At 39.8% G+C, this 22,320-nt stretch overlaps 1 long non-coding RNA gene across 1 annotated transcript; it reads left to right on the forward strand.

Moving 5' to 3' along the window:
* Nucleotides 1–169: 169 nt before the first annotated feature.
* LOC107509460 lies at nt 170–13,808 on the forward strand. Its single transcript, XR_001596548.2, has 3 exons — nt 170–247; nt 1,384–1,438; nt 12,163–13,808. It is a non-coding gene; the product is annotated as an uncharacterized LOC107509460 (long non-coding RNA).
* Nucleotides 13,809–22,320: the final 8,512 nt, after the last annotated feature.

A 22,320-nucleotide genomic window follows, 5' to 3' on the forward strand; every position in this document is an offset into this window, starting at 1 on the left:
GAGGGTCCAAGTTATATAAGATTCTAGGAGGGAGGGCCAAAGAAACAAGAGGAGGAGCGATCGCCTCGACAAAATAAAGGAACCTGGAGCAAAGGTCTTCGGGGCTGTCTGCTCTTGGCATCCTGCTCTCCCTCCTGCGAGTGTACTTTCCCTTCCAATGAATCCCGCTTGCTTGCAGTTGTGCGGCTGTCTTTAAATCATTGCCGCCGGACACCAAGAACTGAGATCACCAGAGTTCCTAGAACAGGTCTAGACTGGTTGTTGCAGATGTGTGGTTTGGCTTCAGTGGCTTGTTGCTCCAGAGTTTGTATGTCAGAATTCTGTCTTTTTTATATGATTCTGGCTATTGTCTGTCTCTCATTGGCAATGTGTAAAAGTACCAGTTGCTCTGCTTCCTCATCAGTACTTGGTATTGTCAACTTGGGAGAGATTTGTGTGTGTGTGTGTGTTTTTCCCTCTGGCCATTGTAATTGGTGTTTAGTGATATGCCATTATGGCTTTAATTTACGTTTTGCTAATGACTAATTATACTGGGCATCTTTTCATGTCTTTATTTCACATTCGTATCTTTTTTTTGGTAAAGTAGCTGTTCAAACTTTTGCCCATTTCTTATTGAGTTGTTTTTTCCTCATTATTAAGTTTTGAGAGTTATTTATATAGTCTAGATATAAATCTCTTATAAGATATGTGATTTGGAAACATTTTCTCCCAACAAGCAAGGCTTCGGGAAGTGAAAATATCTTTTCTTTTCATCTCTTAATAGTGTCTTTAGCAGAGCAGAAGTTTTTAATTATGATGAAGTACACTTTACCATTTTTTTTCTTCGATAGATTGTGTTTGCCTATGCCCAACCAACAGTCATAAAGATTCTCGCCTGTTTTCTTCTAGAAGTTTTATTTCACATTTTATATTTAGATCTGTGATCTAATCAGAGTTAATTTTTGTATGAGGTGTGAGGAATGAGCCAAGGTTAATTTTTTTTTTTTTTTTTTTTTTGGTATATGGATAGTTACATGGAAATAGTGTTCCAGCACCACTTCTTAAAAAGACTATCTTTTCTCCATTGAATTGCCATTGAATTGCCTTTGAATCTTTGCCAAAAATCAGCTAATTATATTTGTGCCTATTTTGTTCCTTGGGTTGTGTGTTTATCATTTAGCTTATACCACATTGACCTGATTACTGCAGCTTTATATTAAGTCTTGAAATCAGGTAGTATGAATCTTAAAACTTTTTCTTTCTTTTCAGAACAGTTTTAGCTTTTCTATTTTCTTTGCCTTTCGCTATAAATTTTAGAGTCAGGTTACTAATACTGACAAGAAATTATTAACAGAAATTCCTGCTGTTTTTTTTTTTTTAATTGGGATTGCACTGAATCTACAGATATATTGGGGAGAACCGAAGCTGACAATATTGAGTCTTTCAATCTATGAACAAGGTATATCTCTTCATTCATTTGGTTTGTTTTGATGTCTTTCTTTAGTGTTGTATAGTTGCCAGCACGGAGATCTTGTGCATGTTAAATTTATACCTACATATTTCTTTTTCTGGTGTGGTTATGAATTGCTATAATATAGAAATACAATTGAGTTTTGTATATTGATCTTGTCTCCTGCAGTCTTGAAAACCTCACCTATTAATTTTAGGAGTTTTTTCTGTAGATCCTTGGGATTTTCTATGTAGACAATTCTATCAAATGGAACTTGGGACAGTTTTATTTCTTCCATTCCAATTTATATGTCTTTTATTTTCTTGCATTATTGCACTGGCTAGGACTTCCAATATGATATTGGATAGGAACAGAGAAAGTGGACAACTTTCCCTTGCACCCGATATTAGGGAAAAGCATTCAGTATTTCATGATTAAGTATGATGTTATTTCTAGGTTTTCAACTTCATGGGGTTGAGTAAGTGCCCTTCTAGTCATTGTTTGCTGATAGTTTTCATAAATGAATGTTGTCACATGCTTTTTCTTCATGTATTGAGATAATTGTATGATTTTTTTCTTTACTGTTAAGATGGTAAATTGCATTGATTGATTTTCAAGTGTATAACCAGCCTTGCATTCCCAGGATGAACTCTGCTTGGAAATGATTATTACACTTTTCATGTACTGCTGAATTTTATTTCATAATTTTGTTATGGATTTCCCCTCTAATGTTCATGGCAGATACTGATTTGCAGCTCTTTTTCCCTTGTAATGTCTTTACCTGGCTTTGGTAATACAGTAAAGCTGTTCTCATAAAATAAATTGGGAAGTGCTCTCCTCTTCTATTTTTCAAAAGAGATTTTGTAGAACTGGTATTATTTCTCTCCTACATGTCTGGTAGCAAAATCATCTGGGCTTGGAGTTTTTGTTGTTGGAAGTTGTTACCGGGGCAAAAAGGGGGTCCATTTGCCTGTGTGCATCTAAGCCAAAGAAGAGATTTGTGCAGGTTTTGCAGCAAAGAAAGTAAGGTTTATTTAGAAAATTGCAAGTTCTGGAGACACAGGCGATCTATTGCTCTCAACAACCTAGCTCCCCAGGCAGCTCAGGAGTACAGATCATATAGGGGAAAAGCAGTAGTCAGGAAAACAGGGAGTTGGAGTCATGTGTGTGCTACCGATCAGGTAATTGGAAAGAGATAAGATAATTGGTCATTGTGCCCTTTTCTGGAATCAACCATTGTGTCATCCTGTCTGGTTCCATGGCCAATGGGGTTGTTCTGCCTCAATTAGCCAAGATACTATCTTTAGTCTAATCGTCCTCATGATTATAGACCTAAGGCTCCCTTAACCTTAAGTCCTAATGTTACTGAACTCAGGCCCGGCTGCTTGCCACCCATAATCCAAAAATTCATAAGCCAACAACTCGGGAGACAAGTTTGGTAGAAGGAAAACAGGTTTATTCGAGAATTCGCACTCTGTGAAGACAGCAGACTACTGTCACAAAGGCCATTTGCCTCTTCAGTCTAGGCAGGGGTTATTATAGGGAGAGGGCTGAGTAAGGGATCAGGGAATCTACAAAAAGACAAAGCCCCAGAAAGAGGGATCACCCTAGAGCGGAGGGGTGGGCCAATATAGTTTTAATACTGTCTTCTGGGCTTTGGCTTGTTTCTCAGGCCACCTGGAAGGGAGGCAAGTGTAACAAAAGAATTAACAAGGAAGGAGTGAGGAGCTCCTCTTTTTGGTACAGTACCAGTCAACATGATGAACTCTCCTTCACAGCCTGCTCTGATAAGCAGCCGGAAGCTGGTCAAGCAGAGGTCTGGGGAGGATTTTGCAGTCAATCTTCTGGCACCAAATGGTCTGAGAACTAAGCTCCCTTTTGTTTCTAGAGTTCTCAGTCGAGCAAGTTGTTTATCTACAAGTTACACATTAGTTAACAAGGCATTTTTATGTACATAAAATATGAGAGAGAGATTATAAGGACAAAAAGGAAAAAGAATAAAAATGGTTACAATTATAAGACTACAATAAAACCACAATCACAGTTACAATCCCCACTGTCACTTCCTCATTTCCATTTCTACGGAAGTTTTATTAATTGACTTGTAACGGACTCCTGAGACAATAATTTATTATGAAATCCTCGAAATTGCTGTGAGACATGGTGTTCAGTTCCTCTAGTTGAAGGAAGAGTTTCGAGGTACATTTGTTTTCTAGTTATCAAGGCCTCTCTACATAGTTTAGTTATATTTACTATTATTTTGAATATTCCATAAGGTGTTGTAACCACCAGCCCCCGAAAGACACACAGACCACCAGAACTCAGTGAGTTATAGGAAACACACTTTTTATTCAGCCGGCTGGGTCTGCCAGGGGTACGCAGACCCCAAATTAAGCAACCCCGAAATGTACAGGTACGGGGTTTTTAAGCCCAAAACTCCATTCTTCATTCTGTCTAAACACAGAGGTCTATTTTTCTTCTATTCATTACCTGGTGGCCCACAGGTCAGGTGTGCAAGCAGGGGTACAGAAGCAGAAAGCTTATTGTTAAAATGTTATGTTCCTATGGGTGATAGCCATGTTCCCATGGGCGATAGCCAAGCAGTAATTTCCTGCAAGTAATACATTTCTAGCAGTCATTTTTTAGCCACCACAAAGGGACTGATAGTAACACTAATACAGTTAAGCTTAACTTTACAATTCTTCCTGGGACAGATTTTATTCCTGATAGTAATTAGAGAAAAAGGCTATATTAAAGAAATAAAGCCTGTGTGTGGTTAATGTGTGGTTATAATTCCCATTACACTAAGGCTTAATGATTAAAGGAGGTGGAAGGATAAGGGTGGGAAAAAGCAAGCGAGTCATGATGCCATTATCTGGGCAGAATCAGCTTGAATCAGAGAAGAAAAAACTATATTTAAAAAAAAAAGTTTGTGTGCAGTTACATGTGTTGACATAAGAAACATCTAAACTTGTAAAGGATTTTTATAAGTTTATTTGAGCCAAAACTAATGACAGTTGCTGGGAAGCAAAATCTCAAATGCTTGGGAGAATGATGGGTTTTGGTTTCTTTTATGCATTTGGAATTAAGGAGGGAAGGTAAGGAAGATTACATGAGGTGGAAGAAAACACATGGGGATCAGATTACAAAGTAGTTAAGAGTAGTTAAGATTGTGTGCTCTCAAGGGACCAGCCATTTAGCCAAGGTGGCATAGAGGCTAAATGCTGTGCGTGGCTCCTCTCGCAACTATACCGAAATCACAGCGAAGCTGCAGAGTAACTATAACCGAAAGTTGCCTCAGGTCTAGCTGAACAGGAGACCTACAACTGGGGACATACATGAGAAGAGGCAGGTAGGAGGGGCAGAAATGTGAAATGGCCAGTCCCACAACAGTGTGTGGCAGTCAAAATTGAGAGGGTTATCTTGACTGTAGAGTCCCCTCCCCCGCTGTGGAGCAAGGGGTCCCAGCCCCACACTGGGGTCCCCAGCCTAGAGTTCCAGTGTGGGGAAGAAAAGTCCCCACAGCCTCCGGCTGTGAAAACTAGTGGATGCATGAGATAAGGGCTATGGCAGTCACAGACATCTCTCTTAAAGAGCCCACGCCCAGCCTTACTCGCTGATGGACTCACTCTCTCTGAGCTCCAGCATTAGGATAGCTGCTTAAGGATCACCTGGGACATATGAGGAGACACTTAGTTGTTGGGCTTTAGGGCGAGGGCTGGAGGAGCAGCATTCTCCAGACAGAAGTGCTGGCAGTATCCATTGTTCCTTGATAGAGCCCTCCCCATTCCTATCATGCAGATGCAAGTGGCCACCATTCCTCAGTCTCCACCAACCTGGATAACACAGGTTTCTCCACCCAGGGGATTCCCTGAGACTCCACTTCTCCCAACTTATGGCCCACCCAAGCTGCCTCCAGTGGTTTATTCCATACAAATGGCCTGGCTTGGCTCATGCAGCAGACTTTCCTAAAATCTCTCAAAGCCTCACAAAACCCAAAGAAGCAGCATCTGGCCTTAGTGTGCCCTCTACCTCTTGCCAAGCAGCATCAAGACTGGCACTAGCAGCAGCCAACCTCAATTCCTGGCTTGGTCTCTCAAAGCACCTATAAGTCCAGCACGAGTGGCAACCATCTGTGGATTGCTTGGTGATTCTTACCAGATGGCCTCAGAAGCGCACAGGCTGTGGCTGAACTTGGCCTGCAGCTGGACCCTCCCAGGAGGCCCTTGGGCCCGCATACCCAGTGGCCAGCGTCGACTAGCACTGGAGTTGGAACGCCGCCCAGGACTGTATCTGAGGAGGACACATCCGAAGGGCAGACTAGACAGGCAACAGAGCCCTGCTAAAGTGAATCCTGCTCAACAGGGTCAGTATCTCACTGGCTAATCCTCACAACCAATCAGCCCAAGAGTCAATCCCTCTCATCAAGGTGCAAACAGCAACTCAGGCTCAACTACATAAGGAGGGCGTACAAAACTTACACAAGGGATACAGCTTGAGCACCTCACTCAACTGACCAGGGAAGACTGTGCCACTGAGTCCTGCAGACATCTACTAAATAAAGCCACTCTACTGAGACTGGGAGACTTAAGAGCCCTACCTAATACACAGAAACAAACGTACGGAAGCAAACAAAATGGGAAGACAAAGAAACATGTTCCACATGAAAGAACAGAACAAAGCTCCAGAAAGAGAATGAAACAAAGTGGAGACAAGCAATCTAACAGATGAGTAGCTCAAAATACTGGTTATAAAAATGCTCAATGAACTTAGGGGAATAGTAGATGATCTCTGAGAACTTTTACAGAGAGATAGGAAACATAAAAATGGAGATATAAAACCTAAAAAGGAAACCAGTCGGAAATGAGGAATATAAAATCTGAGATGAAGAGTATGTTAGAGGAAATCAATAGATTGAATGAAGCAGAGGATCGAATCAGTGATTTAGATGATGGAGTAGTGAAGGACACCCTATAATAACAACAAGAAAAAAGAATCCAAAAAAATAAGGATAGTTGAAGAGGCTTCTGGTATGACAACAAGTGCAACAACATTTGCATCACAGGGGTGCCAGAAGGAGAAGCGAGAGAACAAAGAATTGAAAACCTATTTCAAGAAGTGTGACTAAAATCTACCCCAACCTGGCGAGGGAAGTAGACATACGAACCCAGAAAGTGCATAGAGTCCTAAACAAGATGAATGCAAAGAGGCCCACACCAAGACACATCATAATTAAAAGTTAAAGAGAGAATCTTAAAAGCAGCAAGAGAAAAGCAATTCGTTACCTATAAGGGAGGTCCCATAAGACTGTCAGCCGATTTTTAAACAGAAACTTTACAGGCTATGAGGGCTTGGCACAAAATTTTCAAAGTGATGAAAAGCCAGGACCTACAGCCAAGGTAACTCTACCCAGCAAAGCTATCATTTGGAGTCGAATAAAGACCTTCCCAGACAAGAAAAAGCTGAAGGAGTTCATCACCAAGCCAGTATTATAGGAAATATTGGAGGCACTTCTTTAAGAAGAAGAACAAAATATGTATCAAAAGTCTAAATAAAGAATGGCAATACATAATTATCAATAAGAACTTCAAATGAAAAAGAATTAAATACTCCAATCAAAAGATAGGGTGCCTGAATGAATAAGAAAACAAGACCCTTACATATGCTGCCTACAAGAGATTCACTTCAGGTTAAAAGAAACATAGACTAAAAGTAATGAGATGGAAAAAAGATATTTCATGGTGGACCTAGACGGTATTGTGATGAGTGGAGTAAGTCAGAGAAAGGCAAATGCCATATGATTTCACATACATGTGAAATAAATAAATAAACAAACAAAAAAAGAAACAAACTCATAGATACATAGATACATAGAATATTTTGAGGGTTACCATATGGGTGGGGGGTGGTTAGGGGAGTAGGTGATAAAAGGGGAAGGGATTAAGAAATACAAAATGGTAGTTACAAAATAGTCATAGAGATAGAAAGGATATCATAAGAAATATAGTCAATAATACTATAATAACTATGTACACCGTCAGATGGGTACTAAGTTTATTGGGGTTATCACTTCATGAGATATACAGATGTCTAATCACTATGTTGTATACCTGAAACTAATATAGTATTGTATGCCAACTACAATTGAAAATATTATTAAAAAGAAAAAAAAGATTATGTGCTCTCTTGAGGGGTCTGAAAGAGTGGTTACATATTAAAAGGTTAGGTCTGAAAAGAGGTATTTCAAAGGTGTGTTAACCTAGGTGCACAGAAACAATGGTCAGGGCTAGCTTAAGGCAAAAATAACCTTTTACTAGGGAAATTATAGGTGTGAGGCATGACTACCCACTGTGACCTGCCCAGTTAGGAATTTATGATCAGATCACCTTGTGAAGTTACTTTCTGTAGAACCCCATTTTCATCCACAGAAAGCTTTTAACTATAAATTGAATTTCTTTAATAGATACATGTGATTTTATAATTTTTAATAAGAAATATATATTTGGTCTCCCTTTCCATTGCTGGCACAGAGTTCCTAAAACCCCTGGAATTTTCTAAGTGATAAGAGCCGTAAAGGTGTCAGAATTGTTGGTGTGGAAAAGCTCTCCCCTGACTCCACATTGGAATTGGGTCTAGGACTCCTCCTTTAATACAGAATTACTCAAGTTACCTATTTCTTCTTGAGTGAGCTTTGATAGTTTAAGTCTTTCAAGTGATTAGTCCATGTCATCTGCATTGTCAAATACATTGTAGAATTGTTCACATTATTCTCTTATCCTTTTAATTTGAGTAGAGTCTATAGTGATGTCTCCATTTTCATTTCTGGTATTGGTAATTTATCACGTGTCCCTTTTTCTCTTGATCATGGCTATAAGTTTATTAATTTTATTCATCTCAAAAACCCAGCTCTTGGTTTCACTGACCTCTTTCTTTCTGTTTGTTCCACTGATTTCTGCTTTTATCTTTATTATTTCCTTCCTTCTGCTAGCTTTGGTTTAGTCGGCTCTTATTTTTCATTTTCTAAAGGCAAAGCTCAGATTTTGATTTGAGAGCTTTTATCTTTTCTAATACAAACATTTAATGCTTGTATTATTTTCTCTTCAGGCAGTGGGAACCTAGAGCCAGCTTGAAGCAACTTGTAACTGTCAATTGTGCCGCTTTCCCAGCCTTGTGTTCGATTATGTCATCTCGGTACCTTGAAATAGGCTGGAGTAGGAGTACTTACACCACAGAAATCAGAAAATACTAAAATTAGGGATATTCCCCCCCAATCAGAGAGCCTGTTGTTAAACAATTACTAATAACCAATGCCTCCAAGCACTGCTTTAGCTGTCTCCCACAAATTTCGATATGTTGTATTTTTATTCAGTTTAAAATATTCTCTTATTTCCATTGAGATCTTTTTCTGACCCATCAGTTATTTAAAATATGTTGTTTACTTTCCAAATACTTGGGGGATTTTTTCGTATATCTTCCTTTTGCTGATTTCCAGTTTAATTTCATTATGGTCAGAGACATATTTTGTATCGTTTTCTATTATTTTAAATTTAAGTTTCTTTTATGGCCCAAAATATAGCCTTTCTTGGTGGATTTTCCATGTGTACTTGAAAAGTGTTATTCTGATGCTGAGTTGGTAGAGTGTTTTAAAGTGTCAATTAGGGCAAGGTGGTTAATAGTGTTGTTCGGGTTTACTATATCCTTGCTTATTTTTGTCTGCATGTTCTGTTGATTACTGAGAGAGGAGTTTTTAAGTTTCCAAATATAATTGTGGATTTGTCTATTTCTCCTTTAGGTTTGTGAACGATAAAAAGGATGCTGTAACTAATTATAAATTCCTAATTGGGCAGGTCACAGTGGATAGTCATGTGCCAGGCCTATAACTTCTTTAGAGAAAGATTTTTAAGCAAGTCGTGTCTATTGTTCTTGTGCATCTAGGGAGCACACCTTTGAAATGCCAGAAGTAATACTCCTGGAAGGCTTGGCTACTCTCAAGAGAGCACATAATCTTAATCAATCTGTATTCAATCTCCAGCTTGCTTCCTCCTCCCACCTTCATGTAATCTTCCTTACATTCCTTCCTTAATTTCAGGTGCATAAAAGGAGCTGCAAACTGCCATTCTTAGAAGCATTTGAGATCTTGCTTCCCAGCAATTGTCATCAGTTTTGGTTCAAAAAAACTCATAAAAAAATTCTCTACAGGTTTGGATGTTTCTTATGTTGTAAGTTCTCTCAGTTTCTTCATGTATTTTGAATCTTTGTTCTTGAAGGTATATACACTTAAGATTGTTATAAATTCTTGTTGGAATGACCTTTTTTTTCATTCTGTAAAGTCTCTCTTTATTTCTAATAGCATCGCTTGTTATGAAATCTAGTTTATCTAATATTAATATAGCCACTAGTATTTTCATTGAATAAATTTTTCAACTGTTTTATGTGTATCCTATTTATATCATTATATTTAAAGTGGATGTTTTGTGAACAGAATATACTTGGGCCTTTATTAATCCAATCTGATCATCTGTCTTTAATTGGTGTGTTTAACCCATTTACATTTGATATCATTATTATAAGTAGATTCAAGTCTACCATTTTATTGTCTTTTTTGGTTGTCGTTGTTCTCCTAGTCCTATGTTCCTCTTTTATCCCTTTTTCATCTACTTTTTTGGGTCATCTGATATATTTTAGTATTGCATTTTAATTTGCCCGTTGGCTTTTGGGCTCTAACACTTTATATTGTTTTTCAGGAAGTGCTCTAGGGATTATGATATACATATCTAACTTTTCACAATCTATTTAGATTAATATTTTTACCATTTTAAGTAAAATGTATAAGGCTTACAACCATATAAGTCCCTTTATCCCCTTTTGTGTTATACTTGTCATACATACTACACCTATGTATATGGAACACCCACGAGACAGCATACTAGGTTTTGCTTTAAACACTTAATGCATATTTTAAATAACTGAAGAAGAGAAAAACTGTTAAATATATTATCTAGATATGTACCATTTATTTGTGGTGTTCTTCCTTATTCCTGAAGTTACAAGTTTCCCTCTGGTATTTTCCTTCAGCTTAAAGAAACTTCCTTTACCATTTCTTGAAGAGCAGGTCTGATGGCAATATAGTCTCATAGTTTCCCTTCATATAAGTATATCTTCATTTTGCTATCCTTCCTGAAGGATTTTTTTCCCACTGGAAATAGAATTCTGGGTTGACAGTTTTTTCTTTAAAGATTTTAAAGATGTCATTCAACTGTCTTCTGGCTTCTCTGTTTCTAATGAGAAATCCAGTCATTTGAATTGTAGCTCTCCTATATGAATTTTCTGGCTACCATAAAGAGGGTTTTCTTAATCTTTGATCTTTAAAAATCTGATTGTTGTCTGTGCATGGTTCTATTGAATTCATCTTGAGTTTGGGGTTTGCTGATCTTTTTGAATTTGTAAATTTGTGTCTTTCACTAAATTTGGAGAGTTTCGATCCATTATTTCTTCAAAGGTATTTTTTACACCAAATTTATTTTCTCCTCTCTTTCTAGGACTTTAATGACATAAATATTAGCCCTTTTGATATTTTCCCACAGGTCACTGAGGCTCTGTTTATTGATTTTTAAATCTTTTTCTCTATGTTCATTAGACTAAAAAATGTCTGATTGTTCATTGACTGTTTCCTGTTACCCCTATTCCACTATAAAGCTAATCCAGTGAATTTTTTTATTTTAGATATTACATTCTTTTACTTCTAAAAGTTTCTAGTCTGCCCAAAATATCAATCTCTCCATTCAATACTTTTACCAAGGAACATGGTTATAATAGCCACTTTAAAGTTTGTCTAATAATATCTAACAATATCTGATAATATCAATATCTAAGTCATCTTGTAACTGTACATGAATTCCATTTCTTTAGCATGTGTTTTGCTTTAATTCAAGCTAGCTTTGTTATGTTTTATAGAACTATGACTCACTATGATTCACTATAACCCTCGTACCTGTACATATCATATGTTCACTCCCTCAATCATTAAGCTGTTAGGACAGTAGGTTCTGGTAAGTGTCAAACTCACTTAAGAATAAAGCTTCAGGTGTGTCGACTATGACCAAAATACAATTACTAAACCTCAAACTAGAACAAAGTTTTAGTCAAACAAAGATAATACCTTGGCCTCTATTACAATTCAGCTCCAGACTCATGAAAGCAGAACAACTCCACAGATCAAATCCCCTGGGAACCATACAGAACAGTGCCATGACTGACATCAAGACCTAATACCATGATCAATTGCCCCCTACCTTAGCCCCAACTAATCAGTAGACCCCACAACCTCAACTCCCATAGTAATTATGATTAATGATTTTTCCCTTATGTAACCCAAGCACCAGAGGCCATCAGGGAACCAGGTTTTTGAGAGTTCCAGCTCATTTGCATCTCTGGACTAGGCACCAATTCCTTATATAAATTTTAACTCTTTGCTCTACTCTCTTGCTCATGTCTTGTTTGGCTTAGATGCACGCAGTCACATGGGCCCTTTGAATCTTGGGACTGGATTCAAGTTTTGGCTTCCCTCCCAATCTATATGCCATTACTAACTTTACAGACTCTTCAGGTAGTTTGTTGCATTTTGTATTTTGTTCAGAGTTTTTACCTGTAATCAGTGGGAAAGACAGTCTGTATTGGGCTTCTCAGAAGCCATTGTTATGTTTTAATAATATTTCTTCCACCTATTCTCTTAGAAAGCAGCCACCATGCTGTGAGGAAACCCAAGCCACATAACGAGGCCACATGTAGGAGTTCCAGATGATAACTACATCAGTCACCAGAAATGTGAATAAGGAAACCTTCAAGATGACTCCAATTCCAGTCACAACCTGACTATAGGCACATGAGAGATCCTAAGTAAGAAAAGCCTCACCCAGGTAAACCCCAGAACCATTAGAGCTATTACTAAAATTATTGTCAATATTTTAAGCCTCTAAATTTGGGGATGATTTGTTACTAACAATAGTTATCCAGAACAGATTTTGGCCACAATAACGGGGTGCTGCTAGAACAAAAAATATATATATGTGCCATTGGCTTTAGGGCCAGGTGTTAGGCAGAAGTCTAAAGGGCCTCAAAGAGGATGTTAGTGAGGACTTAAAGGAAAGTAAGAAAAGTGTTATTGGAAACGGGGGGAAAATAATTATGCATGCAGAGGAAATTATGTTATGTATGTGGTCGTGTTATGTGACAGTGGAAACTTTGTTTCTTGCAATAACATGAAAAGTGGAAACATATTTAATAAACTCAAAGATCGAAGGAAATCTCTAGACAAAATATCGAAAGTACCACCTGACTTCTCCTTGCCTATGATAAAATGCAGGAGGAAAGAGGTAAGTGAAAAATGAAATGTTACATATGAATGATCTAGGACTTTCTGAGTCCAAAATAAAGCTGTTTCTTATTCTTAGTCACCCCAGATGATTAACAATGCCAAAATTAAGAAATAATTTCTGGGCAGAGATCAAATCCAAGGGATTTAAAAAAAAAAAAAGGTACAAAAATTAAGCCAAAAGTATAACTATAAAACTATTTGTTAAAGCTTTAGAAAGATTTAAGGTGGTGCTTCAAACAGACAAAGCTCTTTTAAGGATCTTAAGGGTATGTCTAGCAAAATTTCTCTATTAAAACAATAGGACTTTTAAGAATCTTAAGGGCAAGGAGTCCAAGCTACAGAAGAGGTTATTGCAAAGAGATTTATATAGAGATATTTGTCTAATAAATTGGATTATAATCTATACATAGAGTACCCACAATGTTTTAAAATAAATATATATTTATATGAGCTTGAACTGAAAGGAAGAGAAACAGTACAAACAGAAAAGAGAACTTTGGACCTGCAAACATCTATAGGCAAGGTTAAAAAAAAAACTACTTGCCTATAAACATGGGCTACTATTTATGAAAAAGAAGGATGATTTAGAAGAGGAAGTTCCTAGAGGATGAAGTCAAGAATCACAGTGAACTCATAGGTAGTAGAATTAAGCCCAATCAAGTAGCTATGTCTGAGAAACCATACCCAAGAAGCCTCATCTACACCTGGATGAGACCCTGGACTTTAAACTGATTCCATTATGGGATGCGACTTGGGGAAAAGACTGAGTGTACTTTACACATGGGGTGGGATGTGACTTGGTTAGAAGGTAGTCTGCGACAGACTTTGTTCTCCAAATACTTCCACAATAATATATAACACTTCACATGCTCTTTTTTGATACTGATACTCTCCTCATTTAATGATGGAGTCGAGATCCCCCTTCTTGTGTCTAGAGTAGACTTCTGTGACTGCCTAAATGAATAGAATACGATGGAAGTGATGCTGTTGACTTCCAGGACTAAGTTAAATGCCCTGCTCTACTTTGCACCTCGTTATTGTAAGGTAAACTCTTGACATGCCAAGAGAAGTTTTAAAAGCAAGACTTTATTGGAAGAGGGCTCCCAGGCGAGGTTCACTGGTCCAGAGGAGAGGGGCCAGAGAAGTCGCACTCTGGGATGGGAGGGAGTAGTTTTTATAGGGTTTTGGAGGGTGGGGTATAGAATGGGGAATGTCAGTTGAGCATCTGGGTTGGGGTAGTGGCACCAGGGCTTTAGGGTGGGCCCTTATCTGTTGGGCCTCCAGATTTAGGGTGTGCCTTTATCAGTTGGGCGTTCGGATTCCAATATCAGGCTGGGCAGTCTCCAGGTAGGTATCCAGCTGATCCTCCCCCGCCGAGTTATCTTGGGCTATTTGCTCTTAGAACTTAGCCACCAAGCAGTGATAAAACTCAGGTCACATGGAGAGGCCACATATAGATGTTCTGGCCAACAACCCTAACATGAAATACCAGTCAACAGCCAATATTGACCACCAGACATAATGAATGAGGAAGACTTTGAGATGACTCCTGCCTCACTGTCTGACTGCAACCACAGGAGAATGACCAAGTAAGAGGAACAGCTGAGCCCCATCAACCGCCAGAAATGTGAAAGATAATGATAAAATGATTGTTAATGTACAACCAAGATTACTCTACCCAGCAAAGCTATCATCTAGAATTGAAGGACAGATAAAGAGCTTCCCAGACAAGTAAAAGTGAAAGGAGTTAATCACCTCCAAGCCAATATTTTAGGAAATGTTGTAGGGACTTCTTTAAGAAGAAAAAAGGAAAAAAGATAAAAAATAAAATGGCAGCAACTACATATCTATCAATAATTACTTTAAATGTAAATGGATTGGGTGCTTCAGTCAAAAGATAGGGTGGCTGAATGGATAAGAAAACAAGACCCTTACCCCTGCTGCCTGCAAGAGATTCCCTTCAGATTAAAAGTAAAAAGATGAAAAAAGATATTTTATAAAAACAGAAACAAACAAAAAAGCTGGGGTAGCAATACTTACACCAGACAAAATAGACTTTAAAACAAAGGGTATAATAACAGACAAAGGAGGACCGAGTGATCCCACTTCTGAGCATTTATCTGAAGAAACCCAAAACACTATTCAAAGGAACATGTGAACCCATGTGTTCATCGAAGCATGATTTATAAGTCAAGATATGGAGGCAACCTGATGTCCATCAATGGATAAATAGATAAAGAAGAGGTGATACATATATACAATGAAATGTTACTCAGCCATAAAAAAAGAATGAAATCTTGCCATCTGCAACAACATGGATGGACCTAGAGGGCATTGTGCTAAATGGAGTAAGTCAACAGAGAAAGGCAAATGCCATATGATTTCAATTGTATGTGGAATCTAAACAAACAAACAAACAAACAGATTCATAGATACGAAGAACATTTTGATGGTTGCCAGATAGGAGTGGGGTTGGGGGTTGGGTGAAAAAAAGGGAGGGGATTAAGAAGTACAAATTGGTAATTACAAAATAGTCAAGGATATAAAGTACAGCATAAGGAATATAGTCAATAATATTGTAGTAACTATGTATAAAGTATACATAGTTACTAATAGGATAATCTGGGGGATCACTTCGTAAATTATATAAATGTCTAATCACTATGGCGTACATCTGAAACTAATATAATATCATATGTCAACTGTAATTGAAAAATAAAAAATGTATATTAAAAAAAATTATTGTTAATGTTTTAAGCCACTAAGTTAAAGTTTTAAGTCATTAAGTTCATGTTTAAGTCACTAAGTTGATGTTTTAAATCACTACATTAATGTTTTAAGATAGTAAAATGATTATTAATATTTTAAATCACTAAGTTTTAGGATGATTCATCACAGTAGTTTATTGGAACAAACATGCAGAAGCCAAGGACAGGAAGGAAGAGAAAACCTGGAGAGAAGAACTACCCCGGTCCTTGTAGCAAAAAGGGTTAACAGAGACCACAGGCCCTTGGCTTATAGGAGGCAGAACCATATGGGGGACAAACAGAACTATTGTCCAACCAATTGTGTTCTGCTTTATGGATGTCAAGATATAGGTGGCACCCCTAGCAAGCCAAATGAGGTTTTTTTAAAAAAAAAAACTGAATATACTACTAACTCTTAGTTCTTCAGGCCACCCTTCAACTGATTTTTTCAAGCCTCCACCCAACATCAATAAATATACCAACATCAGATATGTATGCTGATGGGATAGTATAGATTTTGCAGAGGAGACATCATGGAGAAAAGAGATGAAATTTTTTAACCTATCTTTAAACGACCAGGAATAATCAGAAATAATACCCCAAAATGAGCCTATCCAACTCTTTAAGAGGAAAAAAAGGGGAGCATTGGTTTGAGTCAGATGAGGTCCAGGAGTTGCAAGTAAATACTGTGTTTTGTCTTCTCACCTACCTCTCAGAGAAAGAATTTGTGTAGTAATCTTACAGCGAGAGAAAATATTTTTTCAGGAGAGAATGTAATAGGGTATGTTGTAGCCACTAGCCCCCGAAAGACACACGGACCACCAGAACTCAGTGCATTAAAGGAAACATACTCTTTATTCAGCCAACTGGGTCTTCCGGGGGTACGCAGACCCCAAATTAAGCAGCCACGAAATGTATAGGTATAGGGCTTTTAGCCCCAAATCCCATTCTTTATTGTGTCTAAACACAAAGGTCTATTTTTCTTCTATTTATTGCCTGTCGACCCACAGGTCGGGTGTGCAAGTAGGAGTACAGAAGCAGAAAGCTTATTGTTAGAATGTTATGTTCCTACGGGTGACAGCCTATGTTCCAATGAGCATAGCCAAGCAGTAATTTTCCTTCAAGTAATAAATTTCGGGCAGTCATTTTTCAGCCCTTACATTCCCCACTGGCCTTAGTAGACAAATCTTTGATTCTTCATACAGAATTCCCTCATAGCCTCTATTCTGTAATACTAAAAATCTAATAGAAGTAACTCTTTTCCTTATATATGCAAACAAGAAATTAAGGAAACATGGGCCAAAAGTTAACAAGAGGAGGAGGAGGATTAAAGGTCCAGCTATAGCAGATAGAAGGGTTGTCAGCCATGGTGACCAATTGAACATCCTATGAAACCAGGTATTTGGTTCCAGTCTCTGTCTTTCCCTGGCATCTCAATTTCTCTGTGCTAGTTGTAAGCTTTCTCTAATTATTCCAGAGTTATTGGCAAAGAAGCAACAGGTTTCACTTAGAGCCAACATAATCCATCTTGTTCTAAAAATAAATCAAAACCTCTTCTATTCTGAAGGACGACTTCTGCTAGTGAATCGACTTGAAGTTCTAGCCTGCTGAGCTCAGTTAAGTTTAGGGGAGTTCCTACCCTGACACAGAAGGGGGTTTGGGGTTTAGGCACAACCAGCAATCTTGTCCTATGTCTGGGGTGGTCTTATTTAAGACCTTGTGTATTGTCATTAGCAAAGTTGTTAATGCTCCTTCTGGTTCTGGTTGTGGCTGGTCCAATGCCTGGGCTAAAGAGGAACAAAGGAAGAAACAGGGGGTTAGACTTCTGTACGCTTGAGTCTTAGTCTTAAGGGCCCGTCTTCCTGAGCCGTCCACTCTCGTGCTGCCTTCACGTGGGAGTGATGAATCCATGATGGGATGCCGTCTACTTTAACTGCAGTCGGCATCACCAGGTAGACAGTGAAAGGTCCTTTCTATTTGGGTTCTAGTCCTTAGGAAGTGAACTTCCGGATGCACACGGAGTCCTCAGGCTGAAACTGGTGGGGAAGTCCGTCCCTCGCAGCTGAGTGGACAGCATGACCTCGGGACCAAATCTTCTTCTGTACGCTTTGAAGGGCCTGTAATGACTTAAGTGAGACAAGGTTATGCAGTTCTGCCTTTTTCTCATCTTCTATTTTAGGTACTAAAGGTGAGGGTCTCCCAAAGAAAATTTCAAGTGGGGTAAATCCATTAACATATAGAGTTCACCTGGCTCGGAGAAGAGCAAAGGGGAGAAGTTCTACCCAGGTCCCATCAGTTCCCAATCCTAACTGGACTGTTGTCTCCTTTAGGGTCCGATTCATTCGCTCTATTTGGCCCAAGCTTTGGGGCAGGTAGGCGCAGTGGAGTTTCTATCGCAAATTTAGGTAGCTAGCCAATTGCTGTGAGACCTTTGCTATGAAGGCTGGCCCGTCATCCGACCCTAGAGTTCCAGGGAGACCAAATCAAGGAAGGATTTCTTGTAGTAGTTTCTTAGTAGCTACTAAGGCAGTTTCTTTCCTGGTAGGGAAGGCCTCTACCTATCCTGAAAAGGTGTCTATAAAAACAAGTAAATATTTGTAGCCCCCTACAATCAGGGTTACCTTAGTGAAATCGACTTCCCAGTGGTCCCCCAGATAAGTTCTTCTTTCCCTATGCCTAGGTTCTTTTATCTTCCTCTTCTTTGGATTAACTTGGGCACAAGCTGGGCATCGTGAGGCAATCTCCTCTGTGATTCTTCTCCCTTCTAACAAGTGAAAGTAGTGGTCTAAAGCTTGGAGCATCTTAGTCTGCCCTAGGTGTGTGGTCTGGTGTAGCTGGTGGAGGAGAGTCCTTCCAAGGGCCCATGAGAGCCTGATTTTTCCATCTGGGGTCATCCACCACTCCTGATAGTTCCTAGTGGCTCCCTTGTCTTGAAAATATATGTCCTCTTCCTCTGTATCGGTCGGAGACAGAGGCAGTTCTGGCTAAGGGACAACAGTGAGTAGAGGTGGTGGGAGCCCCACTGGCCTTGTGGCCGCTGCTCTTGCCTCTGTGTCGGCTCTTCGGTTTCCCTCAGCCTCAGGACTATTCCCTTTTTGTTGCCCTTTACAAAGAACAATAGTCAGAGCCTTAGGCATCTATATGGCTTCAGGTAAGGCTAAGATCTCTTCCTTGTTCTTAATGTCCTTCCCAGCGGAAGTCTGAAGCCCTCTTTCCTTGTAGATGGCTTCATGTACATGTGCAGTGGCAAAGGCGTATCGGCTGTCAGTATATATTGTGACTGCCTTATCCTTTTCCCATCTTAGCGCCTCAGTGAGGGTGATGAGTTCTGCCTTTTGAGCAGACGTCCTATGGGGAAGAGCTTGTGACCAGATGGTGCCAGTTAGAGTTATGACACCTGCCCCAGCATACATCCTTCCATCCTGCATGAAGCTCCTCCCTTCCATGAAGAGAACTTCATCAGCCTCAGGCAGAGGAGAGCATTTGAGGTCTGGCCGCGAGGAACACACAGCATCAGTGAAATCTATGCAGTCATGAATGGGGGTCTCGGGGTCTGGGTCTGGCAACACATTGGCTGGGTTGATGACAGTAGCTTTGGATTTTAGCCATATGTTTGGGGTTATCTGGTGCCTCCCTGTAGTTGAACACCTTCTGGGCTATCTCAACAAGTTGGGACATGTTTATCCCTGCAAAACCTTCTAATTTTTTGTAATTTACACTGGCTATCAGGGGCTGCCTGAGTAGCAAAAGCTATATTAATTTCCTGCTGGTTTTCAGGGGCCTCAGGATCAATGGGGGTGTATACCCGGTACACCTAGTTCAAGAAACACTCCAGGGGATTCCTGAGGTCCCTCCCTGTATAACTTCAGTTACCTTAGAAAGGTTAGTTGGCTGGCGAGCAGCCATCCTAATTCCCCCAGTTAGAATCTGGTGGTACCAATCAAATGCCACTCTCCCTGCCTGAGAATTGTGTCCTCAGACTGGGCGGGTAGAGGGAAATTCCTCCTCAATCTGTTCCCCTGCTTCTTCAACCTTCCTCCCCACTGCAGCTATCTTTTGTGTTTCAGTCCTCAGTCCGAATGCATCCACGTTCTTCTGAGGTCAAGGGGGTAATTAAAAGCTGTTGGCAATTGTCCCAGGTGGAGCAGCGAGTCTGAAAGACACTTTCTAAGAGTCCTATTAATGCCTGGGGTTTCTCAGAGAAAGGTGGATTCTGTGCCTTCCAGTTGTACAGGTCACTATTAGAGAATGGCACGTAAACTATAAAGGGCCTGTCAGTGTGCTGCCCCTGTGGTAGTGCTTTTTGCAAGGGGAGGATGGCCGGGGTGGTGGTACCGGCTGGTGTCCCGCCCAGAGCGGGAGCAGGAGGCCCATAGGGGTTACCTGCCTATGTCGGAAGTGAAGCGTTGCTATTTGGCCTCTGTTGTCCTGAATTATAGGGTGGGTCAGTTCACTGTCCTCCAGTGGAGGTTGGAGAACTGAGGGACTGGGCTGTCTTAGAGATTCAGTTGCTGCATGTTTTGGCGTGCCCACAACTAAAATTTGCGCCCCCAGAGACAGGGCACACAGGCGAAGCCAAGGAGAGGGCTTCTGAACAAGGTTTAACCATTGATCAATACAGGGAAACATCGGGATGTCCCGAGTCTCCCGTGACAACCTTCTAAACATTCCTTACCTAAACCCCTGTCAAAAGAACCCTCTGGAGGCCAGTTTACATCAAAAGACAGCCACTCAACTTCGCACAATGTTCTTAATCTGCCTGGAGAAAACTTTATGTCATAGTTATCTTCCTCTACAAACTCTTCTTTGAAATGTCACAGGAGACACCACAAGAGTGTCTTCTGTGAACTCAGGTATCCCCCCATTGCTTGCGCAGAAAACACAAAACACACACTCAGACGAGAACAATTACTGAGGTGCGGGTGGACGCAGAGAAGTCCGCCACCTACAACATAGACAGGACCAGAGACAATAAACAGAACCAGACAACAGGGCACAGGAGCCGGCATCCCGCAGCCTGGCCATAGTCCAGGAGATATGACTGCGTCCAGTCTCTCCATGGCCCCCCAATAACCGGTCAACAGAACCAGGAAGGTACCTTTTATCCAGATGGCGAGGCCTCAGAAATTCCAGATTCCTGTCGGGACCAGGAACAAAGAGAGTGTCCTAAAAGTTGCATCCTTGACGATTGCATTAACCCCTCACAGCATTCAAGGGCCCTGGAACGTCTCAGGTTAGCCATCCCTTTGAATTGTAACAGGGACAGCAAACATTTTGGAGGCTGGTCTGGTCTTAGATCTCAGGGTCACTCCCTGAGATCTCGCTGGGGCCTCCAAATGTTGTAGCCACCAGCCCCCTAAAGACACACGGACCACCAGAACTCAGTGAGTTATAAAAAACACTCTTTATTCAGCCAGCTGGGTCTGCCAGGGGTACACAGACCTCAAATTAAGCAGCCCCGAAATGTACAGGTACAGGGTTTTTAAGCCCAAAATCCCATTCTTCATTCGGTCTAAATACAAAGGTCTATTTTTCTTCTATTCATTACCTGGTGGCCCACAGGTCAGGTGTGCAAGCAGGGGTACAAAGCAGAAAGCTTATTGTTTGAATGTTATGTTCCTATGGGTGACAGCCTATATTCCCATGGGCATAGCCAATCAGTCATTTTCCTGCAAGTAATAAATTTCTAGCAGTTATTTTTCAGCCATTACAGGAAAAGGGGTGAAGATTTTATTCTTTTGACAGCTGAATTCTTTGTGTTGTAGCCACCAGCCCCTGATAGACACATGGACCACCAGAAATCAGTGAGTTATAGGAAACACACTCTTTATTCAGCCAGCTGGGTCTGCCAGGGGTACCTAGACCCCAAATCAAACAGCCCCGAAATGTAGAGGTACAGGGTTTTCAAACCCTAAACCCCTATTCTTCATCCTGTTTGAACACACAAGTCTATTTTTACTTCCTTTTACTAACTGTCAACCCACAGGTCGGTTGCGCAAGCGGGGGTACAGAAGCAGAAAACTTATTGTTAGAGCGTTATGTTCCCATGAGCGATAGCCAAGCAGTAATTTTCCAGCCAGCACACTTGTAGGGAATTACTTAAAAAGGTACATCGAGACTACAAGTCCACAGGTTTTAAAAGAAATATTAAGAACTTTGAATATAACTAAACCTTGGAATTTGGGGGATGGTTCAAGGAATTAACAACTTAAAATACGAGAAGTAAGAGGTTTCAGCAGACTTCTAGGCTATGGATAAACCAAAAAATGAATAAATAAACAGATGAATTAATAATTTCAGCATAGTTATTGACACCTTCCTTCTCTTAATTTTTATGGTGAGAAAATACATTTATTGTTTGAAATTCCGGATATTTTTAGCTCAAAATCTTTCAAAATTAAAAGAAAGTTAACCATTCAGCTATGATATGTTGAACTAAGAGTTAAAGCTGATACTAATGATTGGATCTCATGACAGAAAAAGAGACTGCAAAAAGAAAATGACCTGACCCTGTATTTTATTACAGAAAACAATCTAATTTAAAAATCACCATACATTTAAAAGGAAAAAATCAGGTGCTGGTTAAAGATGCACAGATATTTTTTAAATCAACGGGCAAAATTCAATTTAACAACATGGCAATTTTTAGAACTATGTGACAATTGTTGGGCCAACTTTGAAACAAAATAAAACTCTTCATTCAGAATCCAAAAATGTAGGAAAACTCAAAATAGAACAGAAACCTGGCTTCCACAGTCTGGTGTGTGTAG

This window comes from Rousettus aegyptiacus, unplaced genomic scaffold, assembly GCF_014176215.1.
Source record: "Rousettus aegyptiacus isolate mRouAeg1 unplaced genomic scaffold, mRouAeg1.p scaffold_m13_p_6, whole genome shotgun sequence".
Taxonomy (NCBI): Eukaryota; Metazoa; Chordata; class Mammalia; order Chiroptera; family Pteropodidae; genus Rousettus; species Rousettus aegyptiacus.